Source organism: Dendrobates tinctorius, unplaced genomic scaffold (genome assembly GCF_039654945.1).
Source record: "Dendrobates tinctorius isolate UK_male_01 unplaced genomic scaffold, ASM3965494v1 ptg000589l, whole genome shotgun sequence".
NCBI lineage: Eukaryota > Metazoa > Chordata > Amphibia > Anura > Dendrobatidae > Dendrobates > Dendrobates tinctorius.
Window position 1 is genome coordinate 56,807 of NW_027362247.1, and position 5,694 is coordinate 62,500.

At 41.0% G+C, this 5,694-nt stretch overlaps 3 non-coding genes across 3 annotated transcripts; all 3 read right to left on the reverse strand.

Moving 5' to 3' along the window:
- Positions 1-1,076: 1,076 nt before the first annotated feature.
- On the reverse strand, positions 1,077-1,191 carry TRNAL-CAA (transfer RNA leucine (anticodon CAA)). The gene is made up of 2 exons: positions 1,154-1,191; positions 1,077-1,122 (listed from the first exon to the last, which is right to left on the reverse strand). It is a non-coding gene; the product is annotated as a tRNA-Leu (tRNA).
- A 2,057-nt stretch (positions 1,192-3,248) lies between these two features.
- On the reverse strand, positions 3,249-3,363 carry TRNAL-CAA (transfer RNA leucine (anticodon CAA)). The gene is made up of 2 exons: positions 3,326-3,363; positions 3,249-3,294 (listed from the first exon to the last, which is right to left on the reverse strand). It is a non-coding gene; the product is annotated as a tRNA-Leu (tRNA).
- An 834-nt stretch (positions 3,364-4,197) lies between these two features.
- On the reverse strand, positions 4,198-4,312 carry TRNAL-CAA (transfer RNA leucine (anticodon CAA)). Its single transcript has 2 exons — positions 4,275-4,312; positions 4,198-4,243 (listed from the first exon to the last, which is right to left on the reverse strand). It is a non-coding gene; the product is annotated as a tRNA-Leu (tRNA).
- Positions 4,313-5,694: the final 1,382 nt, after the last annotated feature.

Sequence of the window (5,694 nt, forward strand, 5' to 3'; positions counted from 1 at the left end):
CCGGCAGGGCACAAGCCAGAAAAAAAGGCTCCTCTATCTACTCCTATATAGTGTTTGCAACCAACCAATGTTGATGGATACGGATGGATGCACACTAATAGGAGAAGAAAAAATGAGCTGCACTCAAAGACAAATATGTGTGAGGCAGTGACGCACGTTGAGCGTCCTACAACCAGACGTAGCTGCAGGACACTCTACTCAGCGTGAGCTGCACTCACACACAGTCAGAGACCTCTCAGACAGCCGTGAACAGTGCAGCAAAGTGGACACTAGCACTGAAAGGCTGCAGAAAGGCTCCGCTGTCTACTACTAGTGTTTGCAACCAACGTATATGGATACGGATGGAAGCACACTAGATTGAAATTATGTAAAAAATGCAGCTCAAAAAATAAAAGATGTATGAGGCAGCAGTGATCACACTGGGTGGCCTACAGCCTGACGTGGCTGCAGGACCCACTCCACAGCGTGAGCTGCACTCACACAGCCCTTGCAGACAGCTGTGAACACTGCTGCTAGGGCAAAGAAGGCAACAGTGGTGGTTTATGTAGCCTGGGTAAAGCACTAGATGTTTGGTGGAATCGCTATTTCTAACTGTCCCTCACAGTCTTCTACAGCAGCCTGTCCCTAACTGAATTCACAGCAGAGTGACCAGAAATGGCGGCTGCGGTGGCTTTTATAGTGCATCATGACATCATTTCGGCAGCCAATCACAGCCATGCCAATAGTTAACATGCCTACATGCCTAACAGGATGTGCCCACACTTCGGAGGATTCCCATTGGCTTAATCAAAGCAAGCAGGCTCATAGCATGATGGGAACTTCCTATTCCGATTCCGATCCCGGAATCCGATATGAAAAAAGTATCGGAATTAAGTATTGGAATTCCGATACCGCTAATATCGGCCGATACCCGATACTTGCGGTATCGGAATGCTCAACACTAGTTATCATCCCTTCATGGTCGTAGCAGTCTCTCTCCACATGCTTTTAGAAAAAAATGTACAGATGCTGAGAGGGTTATATGACAGTTTAGAAAGAAGGGTCAGTTGTAGACAAGTAAGGACACAAAAAGCATCTGTCACAAGTGGGAATTGAACCCAGGCCTCCATTTGGAGACCAGAAAACCCAGCTCTGTGTGGGGAAAGAAAACATTCTTGAGTCTGGCGCCTTAGACCACTCTGCCATCCTGACCGACTGCATTGTGGGTGCTAGAGCTATTCCCATTCGGTTAACTAAGGAGGAATTTAGCTAGAATTTACCAAGAAAATATAAAGACAATGCCATCACGTTGTGATTTTGAAGATGGAAATTTTGGAGAAAGAGAGAGAAAGAGAGAGATAGAAAGATAGATTGAGAGAGAGAATGGGTAAGGTGTCTTTCTTTAAATCAAACATTTATACACATGTTGAGAGACAAAGATGTTAGCCTGTCATAGTCATCAGACTAAGTAAGATTCTAGAATATAAGAAAGCTGTTCTGCACCATGGGAGCATGAATGCAAGGGTCTGACTTCATATCAGAACAATGAGAGGTTGAGTCCAGTTGTGGTAGTCTGTTTCCATGTGATTTTTGGAAAAAATGTATACACATGCTGAGAGACAAAGATGTAAGCGTGCTATAGTAATCAGAGTAGGTAAGATTCTAGAATGTGAGAATGTTATTCTGCACCATGGAGCATGAATGCAAGCATCGTTAGCTAAGGAGGAATTAAGCTTGAATTTACCAAGAAAATATAAAGACAATGTGATCACATTTTGATTCTGAAGATGGTAATTGTGGAGAGAGAGAGATAGAAAGATAGATTAAGAGAGAGAATGGGTAAGGTGTCTTTTTTAGATCAAAAATTTATACACATGCTGAGAGACAGAGATGTTAGCGTGTCATAGTCATCAGACTAGGTAAGATTCTAGAATGCGTAAATGTTATTCTGGACCATGGGAGCATGAATGCAAGGTCCTGACTTCAGATCAGAACATTGAGTGTTTGAGTCCAGATGAGGTAGTCTGTTTAAATGTGCTTTTTGGAAAAAATATATACACATGCTGAGAGACAAAGATGTAAGCGTGCTATAGTAATCAGAGTAGGTAAGATTCTAGAATGTGAGAATGTTATTCTGCACCATGGAGCATGAATGCAAGCATCGTTAGCTAAGGAGGAATTAAGCTTGAATTTACCAAGAAAATATAAAGACAATGTGATCACATTTTGATTCTGAAGATGGTAATTGTGGAGAGAGAGAGAGAGATAGAAAGATAGATTAAGAGAGAGAATGGGTAAGGTGTCTTTCTTTAGATCAAAAATTTATACACATGCTGAGAGACAGAGATGTTAGCGTGTCATAGTCATCAGACTAGGTAATTTTCTAGAATGTGAGTATGTTATTCTGGACCATGGGAGCATGAATGCAAGGGCCTGACTTCAGATCAGAACATTGAGTGTTTGAGTCCAGTTGTGGTAGTCAGTTTCCATGTGCTTTTTTGGAAAAAATGTGTACACATGCTGAGAGACAGAGATGTAAGCGTGCCATAGTAATCAGAGTAGGTAACATTCTAGAATGTGAGAATATTAATCTGCACCATGGAGCATGAATGCAAGCATCGTTAACTAAGGAGGAATTTTGCTTGAATTTACCAAGAAAATATAAAGACAATGTGATCACATTTTGATTCTGAAGATGGTAATTGTGGAGAGAGAGAGAGAGAGAGAGAGAGAGAACATCAATGGGTAAGATGCCATCTGACTTCAGATCAGAATTTTGAGGATTCGAGACCCATCAAGGCAGTCAGTTTCCATGAGTTTTTTTGAAAAAAAGTATACACGTGCTGAGAGAGAGATGTAAGCGTGTCTTCGTCTTTGGACTCAGTAAGATTCTTATTCTAGACCACGGAACCACGTACTCAAGCATCACATGCCAATCAAAAGACCGCGTGGCCTAATGGATAAGGAGTCTGACTTTGGATCAGAAGATTGAGGGTTCAAGTCCCTTTGTGGTCGTGGCATTCTCTTTCTCCACACTTTTTGAAAAAATGTATATATACTGAGCGTTTGTTACGAAAGCATCATGCGCCATTCTGAAGAGCACGTGGTCAAATGGAAAAGGGATCTTACTTTAGATCAGAAGATTTAGGGTTATCATTCTCAGTCTCCCTCCACATGCTTTTAGAATAGAATGTACACATGCTGAGAGGGTTATATGACAGTATAGAGAGACATGTCAGTTGTAGACAAGTAAAGACACAAAAAGCAGCTGTCAGAAGTGGGATTTGAACCCACGCCTCCAATTGGAGACCAGAAAACCCAGCTCTGTGTGGGGAAAGAAAACATTCTTGAGTCTGCCGCCTTAGACCACTCGGCCATCCTGACTAACTGTGCTGAGAGTGCTAGAATTATTCCCATTCAGCTAATCAAAGAGAAATTTAGCTACAATTTTCTTGAAAATGTAAGAACAATGTCATTATGTTTGAGAGAGAATGAAGAGAAAGCAGAGAGACAGAGAGAACGAGAAAAAATAAATAAATGAACGGATAAGGCGGATTCTGACCAAACGGGGGGTGGGGGAGAGAGAGAGAGAGAGAGAGAGAGAGAGAGAGAGAGAGAGAGAGAGAGAGAGAGAGAGAGAGAGAGAGAGAGAGAGAGAGAGAGAGAGAGAGAGAGAGAGAGAGAGAGAGAGAGAGAGAGAGAGAGAGAGAGAGAATGAGAGAATACATCAATGGGTAAGATGCCGTCAGGCTTAAGATCAGGGTTTTGAGGGTTCGGGTCCCGACATGGCAGTCAGTTTCCACGTGTTTTTTAAAAAAAAGTTTATTCTTATTCTAGACCAAGGGACCACGTACTCAACCATCATGTGCCATTCAAAAGACTGTTTGGCCTAATGAATAAAGTGTCTGACTTTGGATCAGAAGTTTGAGGTTTCAAGTCCTTTCATGTTTGTGGCATTGTCTTTCTGCACTCTTTTTGAAAAAAATTTAAATGTAGTGATCGGTTGTTATGAAAGCCTCATGCGCCAATCTGAAGAGCAAGTGGCCTATGGAAAAGGCGTCTTACTTTGGGTCAAAAGATTGAGGGTTATCATCCCTTCATGGTCGTAGCAGTCTCTCTCCACATGCTTTTAGAAAAAAATGTACAGATCCTGAAAGGGTTATATAACAGTTTAGAAAGAAGGGTCAGTTGTAGACAAGTAAGGACACAAAAAGCAGCTGTCAGAAGTGGGATTTGAACCCACGCCTCCATTTGGAGACCAGAAAACCCAGCTCTGTGTGGGGAAAGAAACCATTCTTGAGTCTGGCGCCTTAGACCACTCGGCCATCCTGACCAACTGCGTTGTGGGTGCTACAGCTATTCCCATTCGGTTAACTAAGGAGGAATTTAGCTAGAATTTACCAAGAAAATATAAAGACAATGCCATCACGTTGTGATTTTGAAGATGGAAATTTTGGAGAAAGAGAGAGAAAGAAAGATAGATTGAGAGAGAGAGAATGGGTAAGGTGTCTTTCTTTAGATCAAACATTTATACACATGTTGAGAGACAGAGATGTTAGCGTGTCATAGTCATCAGACTAGGTAAGATTCTAGAATATAAGAAAGCTGTTCTGGACCATGGGAGCATGAATGCAAGGGTCTGACTTCATATCAGAACAATGAGAGGTTGAGTCCAGTTGTGGTAGTCTGTTTCCATGTGATTTTTGGAAAAAATGTATACACATGCTGAGAGACAAAGATGTAAGCGTGCTATAGTAATCAGAGTAGGTAAGATTCTAGAATGTGAGAATGTTATTCTGCACCATGGAGCATGAATGCAAGCATCGTTAGCTAAGGAGGAATTAAGCTTGAATTTACCAAGAAAATATAAAGACAATGTGATCACATTTTGATTCTGAAGATGGTAATTGTGGAGAGAGAGAGAGAGATAGAAAGATAGATTAAGAGAGAGAATGGGTAAGGTGTCTTTCTTTAGATCAAAAATTTATACACATGCTGAGAGACAGAGATGTTAGCGTGTCATAGTCATCAGACTAGGTAATTTTCTAGAATGTGAGAATGTTATTCTGGACCATGGGAGCATGAATGCAAGGGCCTGACTTCAGATCAGAACATTGAGTGTTTGAGTCCAGTTGTGGTAGTCTGTTTGAATGTGCTTTTTGGAAAAAATGTATACACATGCTGAGAGACAAAGATGTAAGCGTGCTATAGTAATCAGAGTAGGTAAGATTCTAGAATGTGAGAATGTTATTCTGCACCATGGAGCATGAATGCAAGCATCGTTAGCTAAGGAGGAATTAAGCTTGAATTTACCAAGAAAATATAAAGACAATGTGATCACATTTTGATTCTGAAGATGGTAATTGTGGAGAGAGAGAGATAGAAAGATAGATTAAGAGAGAGAATGGGTAAGGTGTCTTTCTTTAGATCAAAAATTTATACACATGCTGAGAGACAGAGATGTTAGCGTGTCATAGTCATCAGACTAGGTAATTTTCTAGAATGTGAGAATGTTATTCTGGACCATGGGAGCATGAATGCAAGGGCCTGACTTCAGATCAGAACATTGAGTGTTTGAGTCCAGTTGTGGTAGTCTGTTTCCATGTGCTTTTTTGGAAAAAATGTATACACATGCTGAGAGACAGAGATGTAAGCGTGCCATAGTAATCAGAGTAGGTAACATTCTAGAATGTGAGAATATTAATCTGCACCATG